At 56.4% G+C, this 24,930-nt stretch overlaps 1 long non-coding RNA gene across 2 annotated transcripts; it reads left to right on the top strand.

Annotated features, from left to right (window-relative positions):
* Positions 1–23,472: 23,472 nt before the first annotated feature.
* On the top strand, positions 23,473–24,540 carry LOC306641667. Of its 2 annotated transcripts, none has more exons than XR_013758237.1 (3): positions 23,473–23,644; positions 24,037–24,248; positions 24,304–24,540. It is a non-coding gene; the product is annotated as an uncharacterized lncRNA (long non-coding RNA). The 2 variants fall into 2 exon arrangements; XR_013758238.1 differs by having other exon boundaries at positions 24,037–24,268; positions 24,324–24,540.
* Positions 24,541–24,930: the final 390 nt, after the last annotated feature.

Here is a 24,930-nt window from a genome sequence, read left to right as displayed (position 1 = left end):
GACAACCAATTCCCCAGTAGTCCAACAATGCCCACAGCCCACCCGTGTCCAGTTAGACCACTGATGCCCAGCTGGGGCACTCTGTGTTTCTTAGAGCCCAAATCGCAGAATGTCCAGCAGCACCCTTTTATGGAGCTCTTAATGTAGCTTTATTTAGTTATTGAAAGTACTGACCTCAATTATTCTCTCTCTCTCTCTCTCTTTAATATTTAATCACTTTATTATTGATGGGTGCTTCATTCTAGAACTTGGGCATGAGCCCAGGGACCTGGTTGGTGAAGACTCACAGTGATTTATATCATAATTTTCTTAGAAGTACTTCGCCTTCGACTCTGGCCTATTTTCCTTGAAGCAGACTTATTCAACTTTACTACCTATTATTTTAGAATCAAATACTGCCAAGAATACTCATCCTTAATGTAAACCTTTTGCAACAATTTTCCATTTATTTATCCAAGCAGAAACTTATTCAACAAATGCATATTTCAAACTAATGTGTGCCCAAACAAGGAGGAGTTGGTTGGTTGGATTCTTGATAGCAGAAACAACAGATATGAAGTCCCAGAGCTGAAACAAAAGTACTCCCAGGAGAGAAGCAAAGTCACACTCCCTAAAATACCTGAAAGGAACACAATGGCACAAATAGAAATGAATGAGCAAAGAGAGGAACTGCAGAAGACAATGCAAGAAAGGCAGGCAAGGCCAGTTGAAGAGGGTCTGTTGTTGTAAAGTGATTTGAAGACCATCCTGGAAATGCAGGTTCAATAAAATATTTTAAGCAGAATTTCAGAAGTAGACAAATGTTCTAGAAAGAAGACGATGGGACAGTAGAAAGTGATGGGATGGGTTCAAGGCAGGACAAGGCAAGGAGTAATGCTAAGAGACAATCATGCAACTTGGCAGAAGATTTCTCCATGGGGAGGGGAAGAACATGTGTCCACAGGGAGGAGGAGATGGTGTCCATTGGGAGATGAAGGGGATGAGTCCATGGGGAGGGGAAGAAACTGTGTCCTTTGGAAGTGGAATAAGGGTGTACCCTGGACATGGAGGTGATTGGAAGAGAGCCCAAAGTCCCGGATTGAGGGAGAGGTTGTGGGACAACTTTTAACTGCAAAGAAAGAAGGATGAAGAGTTTATTTGGGGAAAAGGGAGTTTAGGCTTATGTGTAAGGGCAGTTGTAAAAATATGTAGTCAAATATGAACCCAGACTTTTGGGAAAAGCATTACACTAAATATATTTGTTTGCTATATTGAATTCCCATGATTATTATAATTTAGATTCCATTGTATATTGTTGGGGGGAAATAAGATCTGGAGCACAAAATAATAACAACAATAATTATAACAACATGCATTTGATTAGCCTTTTTATATGTCCTTTATTTATGTTAGTCCTCTCAATGTATCTTTTAGCACATCAGTCACTTAAGGTAAGATAATAGTTGTTAAGAAACAGAGGGTCAGGATTACTGTTCAGTCTTACTAAAATTTGAAAGTAAAGCATTCAAAGATGTGTCTGTCATAGAAGCAAATGTTCTTACTCAAATATTTCTCTGGGACAGATGTACATCCGTTTAAATCCTGACTCTGCCACTCATTTGCTCTACAAACTTGGTCAAGTGAGTCGTCTTCACCAGTCCTTTATTTGTCCATAAATTAAATGGGGGCCTGTCTGCCTCACAGCAGGGAGAGGCAGGTGAGATGCACCTGGGCTACTCAGGTAATGCCCCATAGACTGGCTTCTCCTGCCCAGCACTCCCTACCATCTCTATCCCTGAAAACCTACCCGTGTGAGTTACATAAAACATGTTTAGAGTTCTGCATTTGTACAGTCCAATCCATGACTAGTAAAATCGGAGGAGCGCAGCACTCGTTTGAGGCAGTAGTGACACTGTAAGAGGTGGCAGAGGGCACTCAGGAAAACATCCTGAGGAAATAAAGCATGTGGGAAGGGTGGAAGTTGAGGCTGGCCTGGATCTCCAGGGCCTGGAGCTTGGAGCTTGGCTCTCAGTGGTTTGGAGCCAAGATCTGATCACCTGTTCAAGAAACCCAAGATGGAGCTACATAGCAACAGAGTTGTGAGAAGGGAGCTGAGACGAACCCTGCTGTTGATGGAGGGGATTCTCACCAGTGTTCTGGTGGCTGCTATAGAGGAGACACACTGGACAGAACCTCCTTGAGGGAGGAGAAACACTGGAGAGTATCACCTAGAGAGAGGGGATGCAGTGGAAAGGACCACCTGCAGAGAGGAGACACATGGAACAGGACCTCCTAGAGAGAGCAGACCTGTTGGACAGGACCTCCTGGAGAGAGCAGACCCGTTGGACAGGACCTCCTGGAAAGAGCAGACCCATTGGACAGGACCTCCTGGAGGGAGCAGACCCGTTGGACAGGACCTCCTGGAGGGAGCAGACCCGTTGGACAGGACCTCCTGGAGAGAGCAGACCCATTGGACAGGACCTCCTGGAGGGAGCAGACCCGTTGGACAGGACCTCCTGGAGGGAGCAGACCCGTTGGACAGGACCTCCTGGAGGGAGCAGACCCGTTGGACAGGACCTCCTAGAGAGAGGAGGTGTACTAGACACTGTGGGCTTGCAGGCCCCTGACAGATGAGCAGACAGACTTGGAGGCAAACCATAAGCTCAAAGATCTAGATCACAGACCACCATCACCAGAACTGAGATGTTTCTCTGTTCAGATACAAGGGTGGAAGTCCATGGACGGAGCCTGCAAGTGGCCTGGCACACTTGGACATGCAGGGTGTTGCAGGAACAGAGCAGGCAGGGGCTGAGCAGCGGGTCAGCAAAGTTGGAGCAGAAGGTGCTACCAGGAGGCTGAGAGCTCGCGGCTGTGCTGGCTCTGCCAGAAACGGAGCGATGGTGGCTTTGATGAGCTCCTCGTGGGACTCGGAACAGCCCAGCAGAGGTGTGTGAGGGTGAGGGGAGCGTGGAAGCAGAAGTGGTGACCGCCTACGGCTCTCGAGGCACCTGTGGTGCACGGCGGGGTAAGAGCTGAGGCAGGAGCTGCCCTGGAGCAGGCTCGGGGGCTCGAGGGCCATCCTTGGAGGGCCATCCTTGGAGATAGTCTTCTGCCCCGTCAAGGTGTGGTTCTGGTGTTAGTGATCCGGTGGCGAGGAGGGATTGTGGTGAGGAGCCAGGGAAGCGCTGGCGCTGGGCGGGGAGCACTTGGAGCCTGAGAAGGACCCTGGGGTGTGGAGGTGGGAAGGGATGCTTTGTGCAGAGGGGAAGAAGAGCAGACTCTGAGGCCATGCGCAGGTGGCCCAGGGAGGCTGCTGGGGGTACGAGGTGTGAGCGGTCCTGTTCATGCTCCCGGGGAGAAAAGTCGCGGTCAGATGCCGAAATTGGAGTTGGAGCAGAAAGACTGGTGGGAAAAAGAGGTGAGAGTCTTTCTTGGAAAAGAGCAAGTGAATCAACTTGGGCCTGTGGTGGTTTGGATGTAGAATGTCCCCAAAGCTCGGGCGAGACAGTGCAGGAGGTGCCAGGTGGAAGGAGTGTGGGAAGACAGCCTTAACCAAATCAGCAGGTTGACTCACCGCCGCCCATTGGCTGGAGGCGACTGTCAGCAGCGGGGGTGTGGCTGGCGGAGCTAGGTCCCTGGGCCTTTGAATTTTGGGAGCTCTCTCTACTTCCTGGCTCTGTCCTGAGCTGCTTTCCTCTGCCATGCCCTTCTGCCATGATGCTCTGCCTCACCTGGGCCCAGAGCTGTGGAGTCAGCTGGCCATGGACGAGACCTCTGAGACTCTGAGCCAAAACAAGGTGTCCTCCTCCACCTTGCTCCAGTCAGGCCTTCACAGTGATGGAAAAGCTGACCGAAACGGGCATCAGCAGGGTCGTATGATGTTGTGTGCCCAGGTCGATGGTGCTCAGCTGAAGGAGAACAGCTCCTGGTGCAGGTGTGAGTGTGTGTATGTGCGTGCGTGTGTGTGAGTACAGGCCGCACACTGCATGTGTGGGCATGTGTATTCAGGATGTGTAGGTGTGGCCACGTGTGTGCATTGCATGTTAGTGTGCATGTGTGTGTGTGTGTGTGTGTGTGCTCTCTTGAGCATGGCCCAGTTGCTCGGGCAGGTTGAGGACGGGGCACTGACAGTAGAGCAGCAGGAGGGAAAGAATCGGGTTCATGCGTGGGACATTTTGGTACTGGGGCAACCGCCCGGGCTGGGCGCTCTGGAGAGCGGAGAGCTCGAGTGCCCAGTGCTAAAGGAGCTCTGTGCCTGCGAGGCGCCTGCTCCTCCCCTACCCTCCAGGGGACCTGCCCCCGCCTTCTCGCCATTGCCTGCCTCCATCAGGGGCTGAGCCTGGGATCAGGGGAGGGGACTTGGAGATCACAAGACACTTGTCTCCAGTTCAGAGCTCCTTCCCGCCAGGGCCTGATTACTGGGCTCTGCACGTGACCCTTCCTGGCATGTCCTTGCCCTGCCTCTGGTGGGGAGCATCACCAGGGCTGGCCCCGCTGCTCAGGCCAGCGCCACCAGAAACCCAGGACCCACCCGTCAGAGACCCCAGGTGCAGAGGTGTGCAGTGACAACACGCGTGGGTGGAATACAGCTGAGGGGTCAGAAGACACAGCCTCGGCTCTTCCTCTGCCTCTGCTGAGTGGGCACACTGGCCTCGGTTCCCTCACAGGGGACGTGAAGAGGTTGAGCAGGGGTGAGGTCCCTTCCAGGTCGGCATCTGCAGCTGTGTGGAACTGGCACCCCAGGAGCCCCCAGCTTCAGGAACCACGTCCCACTCGGGCTTCCAGCTAAAGCATGAGTGTCCAGCTGAGTTGCCAGAGTTCCAGAGAGTGGAGGGGCGGCCTGATGAGATCTGGGGTTCACCACTGTTCCACACCAGGAACCCCTCCACTCTGAGAAACCTTCCTCTCACCTCTTCCTGGAAGAACGTGGGTCAGCAATTCCTCGACTGCACTGGGCCCGTTCTGATGGAGGGGGAGATTTCGTTACCACTGTCAGGAGACGCTGTGGGTGCACACACGTGGGGGAGCACCAGGCGAGCAACAGCGAAAGCACAAGAATGTGGGGGGGCCGACAGCCCAGACTCACCCTTCCTCCAACAGAGGGGGCTTGAGGTGGATTAAAGCTCATCCGTCAGTTGAGGAGACCCTGGCACGGGGGAGCATGCGCGTGCTCGCTCAGGCATCTCGGGCAGTGGCGCCAGCCCCAGAGGACACATGTGCAGCCTCCTGGCCACACCACGTCTGCCACCCTGTGAAAACAGCTGCATTCCTGACCATGGCACGGCTGTCTCTTCTTGACTCCTCTGCACCAGGCAAGTTGGCTGTGTGCTGTTGCACGTGGACAAAGGAGTGGGAAAAGTGTGTTTTGGTCTGAGAAATGCAGCAGACAGCAATCTCTGCACTTGGGATCAAAAACACTACAATCCCCGTAACCTCAAGAAATAGGCTTTTCTGCTTCTGGGAGCCCCACACGGCCATGAGCCAGGAGGTCTGTCCTAGCAGGCCCTTCCACCGAGCACATCAGCAGACACCAAGAGAAGCAGGTCTTGAGCTTTCCTAAGCAGGAGCCCCACAGCCTTGAAATCTGGGGGACGCTGAGCTTGAGGCCCTGGCCCCTTCCACCGCTCTCCGCATCCCTCTCCTCTCCTTCCTTCCTTCTTCCTTCTGACCAGGAGGTGGCTCCTAGTACACGCTGGATCACCCATGGAGCACCAGCACCAAGGCCCTGAGGAGACCAAGGTGGAGGCTGGTGAGGAGAGAGGCAGACTCCTCCCAGCTGTGAAGGGGAGAAGCTGCCTGCTCTAGCACACATGTGCAGATGCACGCTCACTGGCATGCACATGCAGGTGCATGCTTGCTAGAACACGTGCAGATGCACGCTCACTGGCATGCACATGCAGGTGCATGCTTGCTAGAACACATGTGCAGATGCACTCACTAGTACTCAGTGTAGATGCACACTCACTGACACAAATGCAGGTGCACACTCACTGACACAAATGCAGGTGCATGTTCACAAACACAGGTGCACACTCACTGACACAAATGTAGATGCACACTCACTGACACAAATGCAGGTGCACACTCACTGACACAAATACAGGTGCATGCTCACTGGCACACATGCACATGCACACTCACCGACACAAATGCAAGTGCACACTCACTGACACACATGCACATGCACACTCACAGACACAAATTCAGGTGCACACTCACTGACACAAATGCAGGTGCACACTCACTGACACAAATGCAGGTGCATGCTCACTGACACACATGCACATGCACACTCACTGACACAAATGCAAGTGCACACTCACTGACACACATGCACATGCACACTCACAGACACAAATTCAGGTGCACACTCACTGACACAAATGCAGGTGCACACTCACTGACACAAATGCAGGTGCATGCTCACTGACACACATGCACATGCACACTCACTGACACAAATGCAAGTGCACACTCACTGACACAAATGCAGGTGCACACTCACTGGCACATATGCACACTCACTGACACAAATGCTGGCGCGTGCTCACTGGCACACATGCACACTCACTGACACAAATGCAGGTACACACTGGCACACATGTAGATGCACACTCACTGACACACAAGCATGTGCACACTCACTGACACAAATGCACACTCACTGACACACGTGCACACTCACTGACACACATGCACGTGCACACTCACTGACACAAATGCAGATGCACACTCACTGGCACACAAGTGCAGATGCACGCATGCTTACTGGCACACATGCAAGTGCATGCTCACTGGCACACATATGCAGATACATGCTGACATGCACATGCAGGGTGCATACTCACTAGTACACACGTGCGAATGCATGCTCACTGGCACACACACGTAGATGCAGAGCCAATGCATTTCCTAAACTCACTGGCTCCCGCAGACTCAGAACACACAGAAGCCCCGGTTAGCTGTCAGACTGGATGGAGGACCAGGGGAAGAATGGTGGCTTTCCAAACCCAAGAGGTCAGTTGCAAGCATCAGCACACAGCTCTGAGTAGTATGAACACGTGAGAGGACGTGCAGTGAGTGTGGGAGGAGGCGACTCAGAGGGCTGCTACTGAGAGTTGGGCACAGGAAGGGACAGAAACCGACTGGGAAGCAGCACCTCCGACAGGCACTGCAGGAAGACCAGCTGTGCAGGGAAGGAGAAAGGGCGACTGACCCCAGCAGGAGCCACCTGGGCTCCGGCCATCACCACCCAGACACCGCCCACACCAGCAGGCCAACCCACAGACACTGGGCAGCGACGCCACAGGACCACTTACCTGGGTCCCTGTCAGCTCCTGGCCTGGGGCTGTGGACTCCCCTCTTGCTGACCTTGTGCTATGGTGAGGCGGCTCTCGGGACACCCAGCACTGAGAACTCAGGACCACAAGCCTCCTCCACAGGCTCTGTGAGCCCGCAGGCACTGTGAGGGTGGCCCTGCTCACTGCTGTGGACCGCGCTTCAGCCTCCACCTCCTCCTGGTCTCCCTTCTGCCGACCCCCAGGCCGAGCACCATCTCAGTGTTTCCTCAATGCCAGGTTCTGCGCCAACTGCAACAGACCCCAGGCCCACTCCCAGACTCTAGGATGCACGCCAGCGTGGAGCTGGAATGGGTCAGCTTCCACTCTGCTAACCTGTCCACGTTGCCAGCGTGAGCCAAGCCTAGGGACCAGTGTGTTCTGCAGCCATTGAGTAAAGCTTCTCCTTTGCCCTCCGTTCTCCCAGGCCGGTGAGTGCTGCTTTATCTCTCACCCTCCACCCCAGGAGGAGGTGCTGCATCTGGAGGATGCCTCCCAGGGCTGCGCTCACTCAGGGGCAGGGGGCTCACTGTTGGACCTCGAGCAAATCAGCTCCCTTCAAGCTTGTGCGTCCTCTGCAGGCAAAGCTGGAGGTGAGATGTCCATGGGCTTCCGTGCCGGCAGTGGTGTCCGGGCTCCGTCTGAACCAGGGAGGGCTGCCTGTCGTGGCTGTGTGGCAGGACACACGGGGAGGGCCTTAGGAAGCGGAGCGTGGCGGGGCTGTGGCACAGGGCCGTCATCTGGACTGCAGGCCTGCCATGGCGTGCTGATATGTGTTCACAGCGCCGGATCCCACAGACATGCTTTGTCCTCTATCTGAGGAAAAAATAAATGAAAAAGAGCAGACACAGAAACCGGAGAGCAGAGTTGCCATGAGCTTACTTCTAATAGGTCCACTCTGACGTCTCAGCATTTTAACTTTATAAACCCAGATATTTTTTGTGTCAAGACCCTAAGATGCTAGTTATGGTTACTTAGAGCCAAACCATCGACCCCTTCCCTGCCCCTCTGTCCCGTCACCCCTCCCCGGTCGCCTCAAGGAAAGACTTGGGACTGGGTCCGCTGTGCGGAGGAGGTGCCGCTCGATGGTTCCGTCTGGGGTTTGCATTTCACTCGGGGGCAGTTTGCCCTCCCCAGGAGTGAGCGCTGACGGGCTGTCCTGTCTAGACAGGTGGCTGGTGAGGGCGGCAGGAATGGGGGTGAGGGAGGGAGGCGGTGCCCACGCCCCCAGATGCAGCCAACCCTGACGCACCTGGCCTGGCCTGTCTCGTGGCGCCCCTGTTCCTGGGAAGGCACCTCCCTGCAGGTGCCTCCTGCAGTCCCTCGGTGCTGTCTGAGGGTCCGTCTGCATTCCATTCTGTTCCTCCCAGTCTTGGTTCCGTTTCTCCTTCCCGGGCCACGTTAAGGGCACTGCATTTCACATTTTGTTTCAGTATTAGTCTCTGTAAGTGTTGATATATTTCTCCTGAACTTCATGGATCTTTAGAGATGTGGCCCATTGGCTTTCAGGGCCTCAGTGGTAAAACACGCTCTTAGGCAAAGTCTGCTTCATACTGTGGCATTTGACAGTGAGAGATGTTTCTCTCCAGGAGCACGCTGCTGCTGAGCCACATCCCCAGCACCTTTTATCTTTTTTTAGAGACAGGGTCTCACTAAGTTGCTTAGGGCCTTGCTAAGTTGCCCAGGCTGGCTTTGAACTTGATTCTTTTGCCTTAGCTTCCTGAGCTGTTGGGATTACAGGCATGCACCACCATGCCCAGCAAAAAATGCTTCTCAACAGCAGAGCCTAAGGTCAGCGCAGGTGCCAGGGCACCCCACAGCTGCTGGCCTACTATTTCCCAGCTGCCCAGTGCCGGGCTCCAGCAGGGCAAGGCACACCCTGCTGTGTGGATGGAGGGGGTAGTGCATGGGAAGTCTGGCTCCCGTGGCCCAAGTCCAGAGCACAAGCACATGGTGTCTCCCTGCCCCTCATCTCTTCCCAGCTGAGTCCGCCAACCAGCAAGACAGCCTTTGGGGAATCAGAACTGTGGCACCACATACCAAAGCCGGGCTTGCCTGGGCTCCCACCCTGATCTAGTGGGCCTCCGCCCCAACCCCGGCCTGGGCCCTGTGTCTGTCCTTTGGTGGACTCCCGGCAGCTGTGGGTGGCCCCAGCCCTGGACTCCTGACTGCCAGCTGCTTCCTCCTCCTGGCCCAGGCCTGTGTCCCGCTCTAGGGAGCGTGTGAGAGTCCCAGGGCTGCAAGCTGTGCTCCTGCCCCCAGATCCCTGGGAGCATCTCTTCCTGTGGTTTCATTGCACCAGAGTCTCACTAAATGTTCTTCTGTGTTCCCACTCTGAAGTCATTGTCGTATTTTGGTTTTTATCTTCTGCTTTCTTCTGTCTTTTCTTCCTTTTTTTTTTTTTTATTTGAAGATTTAGGCTATTCTAAAATTGCATTTCACTTCTGTTCCTGGCTGCCTGGCCTGCGTAACGGGTTCTTCTGTACAATTGTGTTTTCCACGTTGCTCTGAGCTCATTCCTTGCACGGAATTGCTCTGCCTTGCTATGCAACCCACGGGCCTTTTCTTCTGAGACTCCCAAATTATTTTCAACATGGGATTGCCATGATATTAAAATTTTTTATTATGAAATGCATCATCTAGAGAAAACTGTATATACCATATATTTAGAATTTAAAGGGAAATATGGGAATGAACTCATGCACCTGTCGGCTGCACAGGACTCTGAACAGGTTGCCTCTAGCGCCTCTGCTCTTGACTTCTGGGTAACTGAATCCTGTCCCACGTATTTTGCAGTGTGAACATGTAGTGATCTAAATACTTTTGAGACGTCTGAGCTTTGCACATGCTGTGTGTCCACCATGGCTGTGTAGTGTTCCCGTTTTCCCTGTGCCCGGATCCTTTTCCTTCTACTGTTGGGCATGGTCGTGTGTTCTGCTGGCAGAAGCAGAACTTCCCTGAGCACTCTTGTGGGGGTCCCTGGGGCAGTTCTTCTGGGTTGGAGGGCCTACACACCTGCGCCTTTCCTAGGCCAATTATCAGGTGTGGGGATCGAACTCAGGGCACTCGACCACAGAGCCACGTCCCCAGCCCTGTTTTGTATTTTATTTAGAGACAGGGTCTCACTGAGTGGCTTGGTGCCTCACTTTTGCCGAGGCTGGCTTTGAACCCTCGATTCTCCTGCCTCAGCCTCTCGAGTCGCTGGGATTACAGGCTGCACCACTGCACCCAGCTGCCATCAGCTGTTTTGATCAGACGATTTCTCTCCCAGGCAGCAGAATGTAATGCTTTCCATTGCAGGCGCACGCCAACTCTTAGTACTGTCTGGTGTTCTAATGTTTGTAATGCATGGCCATAGCTTCTTGCCCATTTTCCTATTGTGATCTTGTCTTTTTCTTTTTGAACTGAGTTTTTTCTTTTCTCTGAACCCAATCTTTTATTTTACCTGTATTACGAACCTTTCCTCCCAGTTCACGGCTCATGTTGTCCAGTTGCTTTACAGAGTCTTTTGCTGAAAGCAAGTTCTGATTTAATGCAGTTGAAGCTATCAGGGGTCCTCCACACAGCACTGCTTTCTGAGTGGGGTCAACAGCTCCTTTCCCACCCGTCTTAGCCGACGGGCACTCTGGCTTTGCCCCTCACGGGCAGGCCCCTCTCCCAGCATGGCTGACATTTGTGCGTGGGAAGTGGACGCCCAGCCTTGCTACGTTTCCTGTGGCTGACTCGCCGATTCCACTGGGGTGGACCTGGGGCCTCATGCAGGCCAGGCCAGCGCTCCACCAGGGAGCCACAGCCCATTAGCCTCTGCTAATGTCATGTTCAAAACCTTTAAAGTCCACGTGTAGAGTTGGCTCATGGTTTTCAGGTCTTCATGATTTCCCTTCTCATTTTGAATCTGAAGCTACATCAGTCCTACAGAATGAGACAGGCAGGCGACGCTCCCTTCTTTGTAGGTCTCTGCGGGAACATGTGAACATGGAGGGGACCCCGTCTCCCACCTGTTTGGTGGAGCTCCTCAGTGAGCCATGGAGCTGAGCAGTTCTGATGGTTCCGTACACACTGGTGCTCACAGGCCGGAGCTCCAGGAAGGACTCGGATCAGGGACAGGACCCTGCCCAGAGCTCGCCCTCGGGCTGGCAGTGGGGTGGAGGGTGGCCCTGCAGAGGCCCATGTGGCCCGCGGGGCTCTGGAGCCAGAAGCAGCCTTGCCGTGCCCGGCAGCTCTGTGGCCTGGTTCTGTGGAAGGACTGTGCTCCACCGAGAGTTTTCCTGAGTTGACATTTTCAGAAAATCTGTTTTCTGACCATTCCTGCCACCTTGTCTGCGTGTCCGTGCGTGATTTTCACTGTCCAGTTAGTGCTGTCTGGCCTCTGCTGTGATGGGATCATGTCCCCTTTGTTCCCGCGTTGGCTTCGGGTCTTTGCCTCCTGTCACCGCTTCTCTTTCTTCATCGTGAGCTTCACTGATGTTTCCCGCGGCTCCCAAGCCTGGCAGGCGTGATCTCACAACCTGCCGTCGAGGAGCCTGGCGCAGCAGTGTCAGAGGCCAGTGTGTCCTGCTGCTGGGGTGCGGGCAGTGCGTCGACGGCTGTGGGGACGAGGGGCTCCAGGAGGGGGTGCAGGCGGCAGGGATCCTTCACTTCCTGCCAGGATGCTGGACGCTGGGTCGAGAAAGGCAGGGGCAGCACCACGTCTGCACCTGTGCACCCCGCGCCCTCCTCCTCCTCGTCCCCTGCTGAGGCACCCTGCAGAGCGGAGCACTGCTCCAGTGGCAGCTCAGTCCTCATTGCACGGTGCCCAGCAGGGGGCCAGGGTCCCCAGGGCCCCCATGCTGGGTTTTCTCTGGGTGTTGGCGTTGGACGCATGTTGTACCCATCCTGAAAGGATGCTGGTGGCAACAGGGATCGGTTCACTACCTTCCCTGCTGCCCTGCCAAGGGATGGGCAGTGGCTTTGAACAGTGGAGCTGCTGGCCCCAGCTTCTCAAGGGCCTGCTGGTGCGCTGGCCGATCGGGAGGTGTGTTCAGGACGTGCATTCAGGAGGTGCACACAGGAGGTGAGCTCAGTGGGTGTGCTCAGGAGGTGTGCTCAGGAGGTACACACAGGGGGTGCGCTCAGTAGGTGCACTCAGGGGGTGCACACAGGAGGCGTGCTCAGTATGTGCACTCAGGAGGTGCATACAGGAGGTGTGCTCAGTATGTGCACTCAGGAGGTGCATACAAGAGGTGGGCTTAGGAGGTGGACACAGGGGGTGCACACAGGAGGTGTGCTCAGGAGGTGGGCATAGAAGGTGCACTCAGGAGGTGTGCTCAGGAGGTGCACACAGGAGATGCACACAGGGGGTGTGCTCAGGAGGTGCACACAGGGGGTGTGCTCAGGAGGTGCATACAGGAGGTGTGCTCAGGAGGTGCATACAGGAGGTGTGCTCAGGAGGTGCATCCAGGAGGTGAGCTCAGAAGGTGCACACGGGGTGTGCTCAGGAGGTGCACACAGGAGATGCACACAGGGGGTGTGCTCAGGAGATGCACACAGGGGGTGTGCTCAGGAGGTGCATACAGGAGGTGTGCTCAGGAGGTGCATACAGGAGATGTGCTCAGGAGGTGCATACAGGAGGTGAGCTCAGAAGGTGCACACAGGGGGTGTGCTCAGGAGGTGCACTCAGGAGGAGTGATCAGGGGGTGCATACAGGATGTGTGCTCAGGAGGTGCACACAGGATGGGCGCTCCAGAGGTGCACACCCATCTCCCTCCAGCCAGGCCTCACTGTGGGCGGGGTTGGGAGGAGTACAGCCCTCAGCATGGAGGAGCCTCCAACTTAGCCTGAAGGTCAGTCCCCAGGCTCACAGGAGAGGAAGGCTGGCCCCAAGCCATGGAGAGCACAGCCCAGCACACAGCAAGGTCCCTGGACAGGACTTCGTTCCCTCACTGCAGGAACCAGTGTCCAGCAAGCAACTGGCCACAGCCGCACTGAGTCCTTGGAGAACGGACCTATCTGGGGCCATAACAAGCTTCTGCCTGAGGAGCCTTACACTTCTGCTCCCAGTGGGCACCTTGGACGAACAACACCCATGCAGGGAGGTGGCCGCCCTTCAGTCCCCAGAGGGTCTCCTCCCCTCCCACTGCCACGGGTTCCCCTCCTCACAGCCTGCTCCCCCTCCCTGCTCCCCTCCTCCCACCCTGCTCCCCCACTCCCCCTCCTCCCACCCTGCTCCTCTTCTTCCTCCCTGCTCCCCTCCTCCCACCCTGCTCCCCTCCTTCCTCCCTGCTTCCCTCCTCCCACCCTGCTCCTCTCCTCCTACTGTGCTCCACTCACTCCCCCTCCTCCCACTCTGTTCCTCCCTCCCTGCTCCCCCTCCTCCCACCCTCCTCCCACCCTCCCTACCACCTCTCCCCCCCAGCTCCCCCTCCCCGCTCCTCCTCTTTAATTCAACTGATGCAGGATTGACTCTGGGATGTTGGTGGAGTACCCAGCACCACTTGGTGGGTTTCATGCACCGTCCTCCTTCCACCCCGGCCCCTCCTCTCCTTCGCTGACTTCCCTTCTATGTTCTCTCCATTTCCCCACGTTCCCTTATTCCTCTCCAGATTCCACGTAGGAGAGGAAAGCTCCGACCCCGAGGTTCTGGGTCTGGCTTCTTTCACTCAGCATGACCTTCTCCATTTCAGCCCTTTACCCGCCATGACGTAAAGCCGTCCTTCATGGCTGCGGGGACCTCCCCCGGGGCAGAGGCCACGTTTTCCTGACGTCTGTCCGTCCAGGGCCCTGACTGGCTCCACACTTGCTCTCTCGAGTGGCTTAGACCTGGACGTGCCACATCGCTGGGGCGCGTGGGCGGGATTCCAGGTCAGGGCCGCCTTTCACCCAGCAGCAGTGTGGTCTGCAGGCTGCCCAGATGGCTCTGTGCTTCCGTGGGTCAAGTGTGAGGTGACAGTGCCCCCTCCAGCGTGGTGGCCAGCCGCAGCAGGAAACAGGCCCTCATCTGGCAGCTGCCCAGCCCCGAGCTGCGGGGACGGCATCAGCATGCCTTCTGGCGCAGAACGCGAGGCGGCTTCTAACAGGCAGTCTCAGGTCTCAGAACACTCCTTCCTTCTGATTACTAGTCGAAGACTCGTAAGGGAAGGAGCCTCTTTCCAGCCAAGACTCGCGCCTGGGTTCGATGACGTTCGGTGTAAGAAGTGGACCATGGCTAAAGCAGCGGGCCCTGGCTCACCCAGGAAGCTCCCCCGTGTTCCTCACTGCCCTCCTGCAAGCCTACCAGAAGCCGAAAGGCCCGCCCCACCCAGGGGTGACTCTGCAGGGCTGCACGGCCGCCCCTGGAGATGTGAGGGAGCACTGGTGTCCACGTTCCAGGAGCAGAAGTGACCCACAGGCCCGGGGCGTCTGCGAGGAGGACAGGTGGCGAGGACGGGTGGCCATGGCAAAACCATGGAAGCGCCTCTCAGAGCAGTAGACACGGGGAGACCGACCTCAGCCAGGGCTTCACAGCACCTAGACTCAGGAGAGCCGGCGCCCTGGCTGGGCAGAGTCAAGCACCACAGGGCACGCTGTGGCAGGCAGAGCCAGGCGATCGAGGAGGAAACGGTGAGATGGGCATGCCCCTCCAGAGGACCAGGCACGCGGCCTGGGCTGGGGCCGGCAGGGAGAGGTGGGCGGTGACAGGTAGGACATGGAGGATGGAGGAGAGATGAGAGGCCAATGACAGGCGGCAGGCAGGTAGGTACTGACAGGCAGGTGACAGGTGGGTGATGATGACGAAAGATAGATGAAAGGCCAATGACAGGTAGCAGGCAGGTAGTGACAGGTAGGTGACAGGGGGGTGATGACAGAAGATAGATGACAGGCCAATGACAGGTAGCAGGCAGGCAGTGACAGGTAGGTGACAGGTAGGTGACTACAGAAGGTAGACGACAGGCCAATGACAGGTAGCAGGCAGGTAATGACAGGCAGGTGACAGGTGGGTGATGATGACAGAAGATAGATGACAGGCGAATGACAGGTAGCAGGCAGGTAGTGACAGGCAGGTGACAGGTAGGTGATGATGACAGAAGATAGATGACAGGCCAATGACAGGTAGCAGGCAGGTAGGTAGTGACAGACAGGTGACAGGTGGGTGATGATGACAGAAGATAGATGACAGGCCAATGACAGGTAGCAGGTAGGTAGTGACAGGTAGGTGACAGGTGGGTGATGATGACAGAAGATAGATGACAGGCCAATGACAGGTAGCAGGCAGGTAGTGACAGGTAGGTGACAGGTGGGTGATGATGACAGAAGATAGATGACAGGCCAATGACAGGTAGCAGGCAGGTAGTGACAGGTAGGTGACAGGTGGGTGATGATGACAGAAGATAGATGACAGGCCAATGACAGGTAGCAGGCAGGTAGTGACAGGTAGGTGACAGGTGGGTGATGATGACAGAAGATAGATGACAGACCAATGACAGGTAGCAGGCAGGTAGTGACAGGCAGGTGACAGGTGGGTGATGACAGAAGATAGATGACAGGTCAGTGACAAGGAGCAGGTAGGTAGTGACAGGTAGGTGATGACAGAAGATAGATGACATGTCAATGACAGGCAGCAGGTAGGTAGTGACAGGCTGGTGACAGGTGATAATAGATGTCAGTTGACAGATGATAAATGACAGACACAGGTCAGATGATAGGTAGGTAGATGATAGTTTATCGATAAGTGATAGATGATGAATAGATTTTAGGTGACAGAGCATAAATGGATAGATACATAGTCGACACACTGATGGACGGATAGTATAGCATAGATGATTGATTCATAGATGATATATAAATAGTTATCTGATAGGTAGATGGACGATAGCTTGTGGATAGATGATGTACTCATAGATGATGACAGATGATAGTTGATTATTAATTAATAGATGATAGCAACATAGATGACAAGTGATAGATGACAGATAATGCATAGGTCATAGATACTTAGATGGTGGATGATTGGTAAATGTCGGATAGTTACTGCCTAGATATAGATGAGGATACAAGATGGTAGGTGATAGCAATGGTAGTCAGTGCAGGGGTATAGCTGGTAGATATATAGATGATAGACTGATAATACAGAGACGTAGATACGGAGATGGTGCATGATCGATAAACAGACTGGTGATGGACAGTCACTGCAAAGCTGATAGGTGGCAAATGTGCAGGTGGTGGTTGGTCAATGGATCGTTAACGGACAGAGGACAGCTCACCGACCATAGATGGCGGATTCATAGATGACAGAGATACAGGTGGTAGACAGGTAAAGGGCAGCTTCTGATGACGCAGGAGGACGGGCAGAGGCCCACTCCTGTCCACGGGCGGGTGTGTGCCTCCACGCTCGCTGGTTGGCGTTTGGTCCAGGGATGCCGAGGCGGGCGTGAGCTCTGTGGAGACACTCCTTGGGAGCCTCCTTCCTGCTCTGCGGGTCACTTGCTGCCGCTCACAGGCTTGCAGCCATCGAGGACGCCTGACGGCTTTTGGACGAGGAGAGGCAGCCAGGCAGGTCTAGTCAGAGGTCTCCTCCTGCTGTGGCCCCAGCACTTGACTTGCTCACCGCGTGTGGTCTGGAAGACACCTCCTTCTAGCGGCCTCCACCGGGGCCAGCGGGCTTCCCTTGTGAGACACCCGCCTCCCCGCTGTACCCGTCCTGCGTGGACTTCTCTTCCGCTTGTTGTTTTCTGTGGCCGTGGACTTCAGACCTCTCCACGTGAGGTGCACGCAGCTCCAGGGCCTCCCCTCCCAGGTCCACAGCGCTGCACGCACCTCGGAGAGTCGGGAGAAGGGGCAGCAGCACGGGCACTGAGCACAGGGGCCGTCGGGGGACCTGAGCCTCAGTCCAGCGTCTGGCGAGTCCTGCCCCGTGCTCTTCTTGAAGCCTGAGCCAGGCCACCCTGGCGTGGGTCCCTGTGAGCTGCAGCCCTGGGCCTGTGAGGGGCGCTGGAGAGAGCGAGGCGAGTGGACAGGCCCCGGTCCAGCAGACTCCCCCCTCGCTTCTCTGCCGACTTCAACTTTACATTCCCTCTCTACCTCTTCACAGGAGGCATGATGAGCTTGGAATTTTTTTCCTGAACACCCTGGGAATAAAATTAAACGGTGACAACACCAGACAAGCAGACAGCTCGTTTCCCTACTCTGTGACCTAGAACTCCTTTCTCCTCCCTACCTGTGACCGGACGTCTGCTGTCCCGCCTCACCGCAGCCAGGCTTGCAGTAAGCAAGGGCACAGCCTGCACCCCCAAGCTGTTGTGGACCAAGACCCCAGGTCCAGCACGACTTTCCCGCGGGGCAAGACTGAGGGGTGGCCTTTGCATCTGCTACCAGCCCACATGGCCTCCTCATGAAGGCAGACCCACCTCCTGCAGAAACCTAAGGCAGGTGGAGGAACAGTGCACCGGCAGCACTCAGCCTGCTCCAGCTGGCCTCCTGCGGCGCCGGGTGTAGGAGTCGGTACGGCTGCGTCCATTGTGCGAGGTGGCCGTGCTGAGAGGCTGCACCTGTCGAGCTCAGGGCCCCGTGCAGGCTGCGCCTCCTGGTCAGAAGGGCAGCAGGACCAAGTGTATCCGAGTCCCTGTCGCTTGTTATTGATCTCCTGACAGCTTCTAAAAATGTCGCATTTGAGCTGTCAGGGGTTGCAGACGCTCCTTGATGAGAGGGAGTGGGAGGTATTGATTGGCCTCATCTGCTCTCCATGCTATGCTGATCAGACCTGCAGCCTTCCCTTTGTACCGTCCTGAGACAGAGCCGTCGGGCGGTTGGGATGCGGATGGGGTGTGGAGAGTGGGGCGAGCGGGTCTGGGTGGAGGGGCAGCTGCCCGGCTTCCCAGAGCGAAGCCCACGCTTGGCGTCCTCTCTGGGCTGGCTTTATTGCCAGTCACGTTGCCTTGTGGGCCCAGTGGTTGGCTTCTCTGTTACAGCCCGTCCTCCGGCTGGCGCCGTGGTGTGGAGTAGTGCGCGTGTTGCCCTCTTTAAGGAGAAGCTAGGGGCTCAGCCAGGCGGGGCTTACACAGCTCCTTCGAATCCACAGATTTAAGGAGGCTGACGTCAGGCTGGGAGAGCTCAATGATCCACACTCGGGTTGGGCACCTGCTACTCGCCCAGCGTAGGATACTCAGTGGCCTCCCTGGCACTCATGCCCTCAGGAGGTGGTTGAAACGCCTTCTCAGGCCTCGGCGGCCTCCTTCAGGGCCTCCTCTGCTCCATGCACCCAACGCTCAGCAGGTCTCCAGGAGGTTCTCTTTGTACCCAAGTGGAAGAACTGTGTCAACCTGCGTCCTCAGCACAAAGGGAGCATGAGAGGAGATTCTGCCTCAAATTAACTAGATGAGGTGGTCCTGAGGCAGTCACAAAATCAGCGAGATCATGCTGGCATCAGCGACCATCTGGAAAAGGGCATTCGAAATCACCTAGTCTGGTGATCCTGATTTTTACGACTCAAATCCTGCAAGAAGCCCAGTGAACAAGCAGCTCTGAGACGTGAGGGGTGCAGAAGCTCTGCCTGGAGGTCCCGAGGCCCCTGGAGGGACTGGACGCAGGCACCTGAGCCTCGGTGGGCAGCAGGAAGGGCGCTCCGGCTGCCTGGTGGTTGTGGAGCAGATCAAACGGCAGCATGCAGAAGGTGCAGCCGCCGGCTGGCCCCCGTGCGAGGCCTGAGTGTGAAGGCTTGCTGGTGGAAATGGGGCTGTCCCACGTCTCTGGGAAGCTTCAAGGGTACATCTTAAAAGTAAAAGCGCACTTGTTCTGGACGCAGCAAGTCTGTCACTGGCTCTTGGCCCACAGAAACAGAAGCGCGGGCACCCGAGGGCTGTTATCGCCCAGGCTTCAGCGGATGAAGCTGCGCGTGGGGACAGAGACGGGGTCTCTGCCCAAGAGGTGTGTGCAGGTGCCAGGGCAGTGCGACTCTCCCCAGGGCCGGATGGACCAGCAGAGATTCCCGTGGGAGCTCAGTGGTCCTCAGTGGGTGCCTGTCCTCATGGTCACTGTCACAGGTGCTGAAGGCTGGGAGTGGCCAGTGCTGCTCATCTGGGAAGCGCGAGAGAGGAAATGGTGATTCAAGTGGAAAAAGCTGTGTAAGATGCAGGGCGTGCACTATGCGCCGTCTCCTGACCCCGTTGACTGGAGGAGCAAGGAGCCTCCTAGGAAGGTATTGAGGAGGGTAACGACAGGATCTCAGATGGATTTTGCCTCTTTTATTATGCTTTTGTTTGTCGTTGGATGTTTTTAAAGCCATCATCATGAAGAACAAAAACAAAACCATGATTCCAATCACACCGCCATTTTGCAAGTCAGTAAAAGGCCTGAGAAACGTGTGCGGTCCTGTCAAACAGTCAGCCGCAGAGCGCAGGGTGGACGGCTGTGGGGTCTAGCAGCAGGCTGGGCAGGTGCCTCTGGTCCTCCAGACAGACCCTGTGAGGACTGGCTGGCAGATGAGTGACTCCCACATGGAGGGAGAGTCCGTCAACTTGATTCCAAGGGCAGAGTGGTCACGGCCACTGTGTGGCTTTAGTCAGATGCTGTAAAGACTGGCCAGCATGGGGCGGTGATTCTGGTGGGACACTCAAGGCCCGACAGGACTCTTGCCCAGGAGGAGACCGTACACCACACCCCTCCTGGACCTCAGGTCAGCTCACATCTTCACAAGCCTGAGTTGAATCAGTGGTCCTGCGGGGTCAGCTTTGAGGGCCACTCTGGCTGGGTCATGGGGTGTCCACCTACTTAACTCTGCGGGGTTAGTTTCAAGGGCCACCCTGGCTGGGTCATGGGGTGTCCACCTACTAAACCCTGCGGGGTTAGTTTCGAGGGCCACTCTGGCTGGGCACAGGGTGCCCATCTTCTTGGCTTAGTGTCACTCCTGATGTGTTGTGAGGTTTTCCAGATGAGCTGAGCCCTGAGAGGTGGACTCAGTAGTGCAGGTGGATGGGAGGGCATCCTTCAGTCCCTCGGGGTCTAGCAGAACAAAGGGCAGAGGAGGGGAGAATTCACCTCCTCTCTGCCTGGTCCTTGGCCTGGAGGCTGGGCTTCTCCTGCCCCGTGGCTGGTTTCATGCCCTCAGCCCCTTTTTCTCGAGCCTCCTGCTGCAGACAGCAGCTGCACTGCCTTCTGGGCTCCTTTGCTGATGAGCTGATTCCTGGTTTCCCGCCCCCACATGTCCATCCCCTTCCTCTTGGTGTGTGTCTGGAGCACCCTGATCAGCACACACCTCCGAGAAGCCCTTCCTAGGCTTGATCAGCCTGGAGCCAACCACCATGGCTCAGCGTCCTGGCCGTGAAGGGCAAAACAGCCTCACGGGGTACGACGAAGATGAAGCATGGGGCAGTGACCACAGGTGTGGTGGGCGGTCAGGCACACACGGAAAGCTGAACAGACGATGACCATCACCAAGCCAGAGTGGCTACTGGGTGCTCCCCTGGACAAATTTCAAGCTGCCTGTTAACAAGAATAGCGGACACTGCCACCAGGAACAGCGTCAATAAACGTCACAGGCAAAGCAGAGCTGAGCCCTCTCAGCCGAAGATTCCTGCCCCTATTCACACGGGGCCTCCGAGGGCTGCTTCTGACTTGGGGAGGCCCTGTGGGCTGTGGGGTCCTGCTTATGGGCCACATGCATCACAGGAAGGCCAGGGACCCCTCGTCCCTTGGCCGAGCAGCGTTCCCTGAGGCAAGGGGCGGTGGTCCAACACCTCCACTCTTGTGATGCCGTCCACAGCTCTGGCCCTCAGCTGCAGACCTGCCCACCGAGCAGGCACTGAGCTTCCCCTGGGTCTGCAGGAGGCACTTCCAAGTTCCCCTCTCTTCCGGGCCCTCTCCCTCTGCTCAGCAGGCCAGGCACACAGGGAAGTCCACCCCATGAGCTGACAGCCCTGGAGGCCTGGAGACGCGCACCCTGGTATTGGAACCGGCTTCACTTGTGCTTTGGCAGGAAAGAAGCCATCCATTGCCCTGCCAGGGAAGGACGGTAGCCAGCGACAGGCCTCTCCAGCCGGCAGCTCCAGGCCCTGGGAGATGAAGGCCAGAGAGGCGCCATCCCAGTATCCCACTCAATGTTCTTTTGTATTTAACCTCCATAAACTCAGGGGAAGTTTCTTCCTTTCTTTTCTCTTATTATCCTTTGGGGAAATGTGTCTTTTGAGTGCTGTGAAGGTCATCTGATCTACCGGCCCTGGGGCCTCTCTGGGGAGCAAGCCTTTCTGACAGATTTGACTTGGTACCGTTCCTCCACCCTGGCGCTGAACTGGACCCTGACCACTACAGATTGACCGGGTGGCTCAGAATCCTGAATGTGGCTCTGGCTTTTGGTGCCTCAGGCTCCTGTGATGGTACCCTTCACGGGAACTTCCCTGGGATTCACTGTTAGCAAGTCGCTGGCTCATTGCACAAGGTCAAGCAAGGTCATCGGGTGGCTGCTTTCTCACCAGGACTAAGAAGAGGAGACTGACATTGGAACCCTGGGGATCTGAGACCACACGTGAAGGAAGGCCGGGCTTCCATCAGGTGCTGCTCCTGGAGACGGGTCAGGGCCTGACGGTGGTGACAAGCAGCTCTTGTCAAACAGTCCCTTCTGCTGTCGCCCAGCGCTCTGAGAACCTGCACGCCAAGGGTTTGGGCCTGGGCGAGGCCACTTCTTATCTCGTGGGAGAAGATCTTTCCTGGACCGTGATGCTAATGTTAACTTCGCTCTGCGCAGCCCGAGTTCACTTGCCATAGCATGAAGGGCCCTTGATGAGCCATCAAGAGACCCATGTCATCAAGCTTCCTGCCCCGCTTCCTCATGTCAGAACAGTTTCCTGGACCCGGAGGCAGAGCGAGAGCAGGCGAACTTTCCCGAGTCATGGGAGGTGGGTGTCCTTGTCTTGACCATGGGTTGCTGTGGAAATCCTGGACCTGCACACCAGCTGGGTTCTCCGCGCCAGGTAGGTTGAGCTGCCTCCGCTCTAAGATGCCGTTTCTGCTTTCAGGGCTGAATGAGCTCTGAGGAAGCCCGGCCCCACTGCAGGACAGAGTGCTGCAGAATTCCTGAGTGTCTTTACGAGCATGGGGGCTCACAGCCTCCTGCTTCCGTGTTGCAGAGAGTCTGGGAGCAAAAGCAGAGGCCGTGCTCGGGAAGAGGACAACCAATACATGGTGCAGGAGCTTCCGATGGGCAGCTTTTCCCTGTGCGATGGCTTCCCTTCCCTTTGTAGTGGGAATGACTTTTCTCTCCTTGTGGTGCTGGGGTTGGAACCCAGGGCCTGTGCATGCTGGGCCAGCGCTCTGCCACTGAGCTGCATCTCCAGCCCTGCTTTTATTTTTTAAAGATCATAATTATACTGCAGAACCACTGTGAAAATATTACAGACACAGAAAATAGTAAAGAGGAAAAACAGAAATGTAACCCCACTGTTTTTGTCTTGCACTGTTATAAGGAAAGGCCACAGACTGGGATTTCCAATAGGAACCCTGGGATCTGGCCAGGACCCTCGGGTGTGGTGACCTGGCCAAGGCTGACCACCTCCTGTGGTAGGAGGGACAGAGAGAGACAGGGCTCTGTCCTCCTGGGAGGAACCGCCCTGGGATTGTGGCACTCCCCACTCAGGAGGGGTCCTCAGCATAATTTCCCTCAAAAGGCCCCACCACACTGCTGCCCAGTGGTCGAGTCCCAAGCAATTACCTCCGTGGGACACCTGTAACCCTGACCCCTGAGGACCACGTTCCATTGAGGGCTGCTTTAACTTCAGCTCCTTCCTTTGAACTCTCCTTGGTGCACAGAGCTCTCGAAAGCCCTGACCTGAGGCCAGGCCAGGGGTGCTTCTGTGTACTAATGGTGATCACGGCTCTCCTGGGGACACTGCTGTGGCAGGCCTTCTCCTGGGGACCTGAAGCCTGCGGCACTGAATTACCACAGCAAAGTCAGGGGGATGAGCACCCTGCGAAGAGGGGAAGTGGGGGCAGGTGAGATGCTGGGCCTCCCAGTGCTGGTGCACAGTGCTGAGTCGACAGGGGCAGGGGAGATGCAGGGCCTCCCAGTGCTGGTACACAGCGCTGAGTCCACAGGTGCAGGGGAGATGCTGGGTCTCCCAGTGCTGGTGCTCAGTGCTGAGTCCACTGGGGGCAGGGGAGATGCTGGTCTCCCAGTGCTGGTGCACAGCGTTGAGTCCACTGGGGGAAGGGGAGATGCTGGGTCTCCCAGTGCTGGTTCACAGTCTGAGTCCACATGGGCAGGGGAGATGCTGGGCCTCCCAGTGCTGGTTCACAGTCTGAGTCAACAGGGGCAGGGGAGATGCTGGGCCTCCAGTGCTGGTGCACAGTCTGAGTCCACAGGGGCAGGGGAGATGCTGGGCCTCCCAGTGTTGGTACACAGAGCTGAGTCCACAGGGGGCACTTGGGGGATGCTGGGTCTCCCAGTGCTGGTACATGAAGCTGAGTCCACAATGGGCAGGGGAGATGCTTGGCCTCCCAGTGCTGGTACATGAAGCTGAGTCCACAGGGGGCAAGGGAGATGCTGGGTCTCCCAGTACTGGTACATGAAGCTGAGTCCACAGGGGGCAGGGGAGATGCTAGGTCTCCCAGTGCTGGTACATGAAGCTGAGTCCACAGGGGGCACTTGGGAGATGCTGGGTCTCCATGTGATGGTACATGAAGCTGAGTCCACAGGGGGCAGGGGAGATGCTGGGCCTCCCAGTGCTGGTACACAGAGCTAAGTCCACAAGGGGCACTTGGGGGATGCTGGGTCTCACAGTGCTGGTACACAGACTGAGTCCATAGGGGCAGGGGAGATGCTGGATCTCCCAGTGCTGGTACATGAAGCTGAGTCCACAGGGGCAGGGGAGATGCTGGGCCTCCAGTGCTGGTACATGAAGCTGAGTCCACAGGGGCAGGGGAGATGCTGGGTCTCCCAGTGCTGGTACACAGTCTGAGTCCACAGGGGCAGGGGAGATGCTGGGTCTCCCAGTGCTGGTACACAGAGCTGAGTCCACAGTGGCAGGGGAGATGCTGGGCCTCCCAGTGATGGTACACAGAGCTGAGTCCACAGGGGCAGGGGAGATGCTGGGCCTCCAGTGCTGGTACATGAAGCTGAGTCCACAGGGGCAGGGGAGATGCTGGGTCTCCCAGTGCTGGTACACAGTCTGAGTCCACAGGGGCAGGGGAGGTTCTGGGCCTCCCAGTGCTGGTACACAGTCTGAGTCCACAGGGGCAGGGGAGATGCTGGGTCTCGCAGTACTGGTACATGGAGCTGAGTCCACAGGGGGCACTTGGAGGGTGCTGGGTCTCCCAGTACTGGTACACAGAGCTGAGTCCACAGGGGGCACTTGGGGGGTGCTGGTCCCAAGTGGGGGGCAGGGGAGATGCTGGTCTTCCCAGTGCTGGTACGTGGAGCTGAGTTCACAGGGTCATGTGGTAGGTTCTGTGCTGAATACCTGTGGAATCGCCTTGGTCTCTTGGTTGAAGGGCTGCTGCGCCCCCGTGGAGGCCTGACCCAGCCCCGCTCCCGGCCACGGTGTCACAGGGCTGGCCTTGTAAGCAGGTGTCTGCACACACACTGTGAAGTGTTGATTTGGGCACAGTGAGGAGACGGTGCCTGGCCTCACTCCTGTGCCTTGCTCCATGGGAGGACAGCCTCAGGCAGGTCCAC

The sequence above is a fragment of the Sciurus vulgaris genome (genome assembly GCF_902686455.1).
Source record: "Sciurus vulgaris genome assembly, chromosome: 12".
NCBI classification, from domain to species: domain Eukaryota; kingdom Metazoa; phylum Chordata; class Mammalia; order Rodentia; family Sciuridae; genus Sciurus; species Sciurus vulgaris.
Note: the sequence above shows the minus strand (reverse complement) of the source record. Positions and strands in the feature narration are given on the sequence as shown.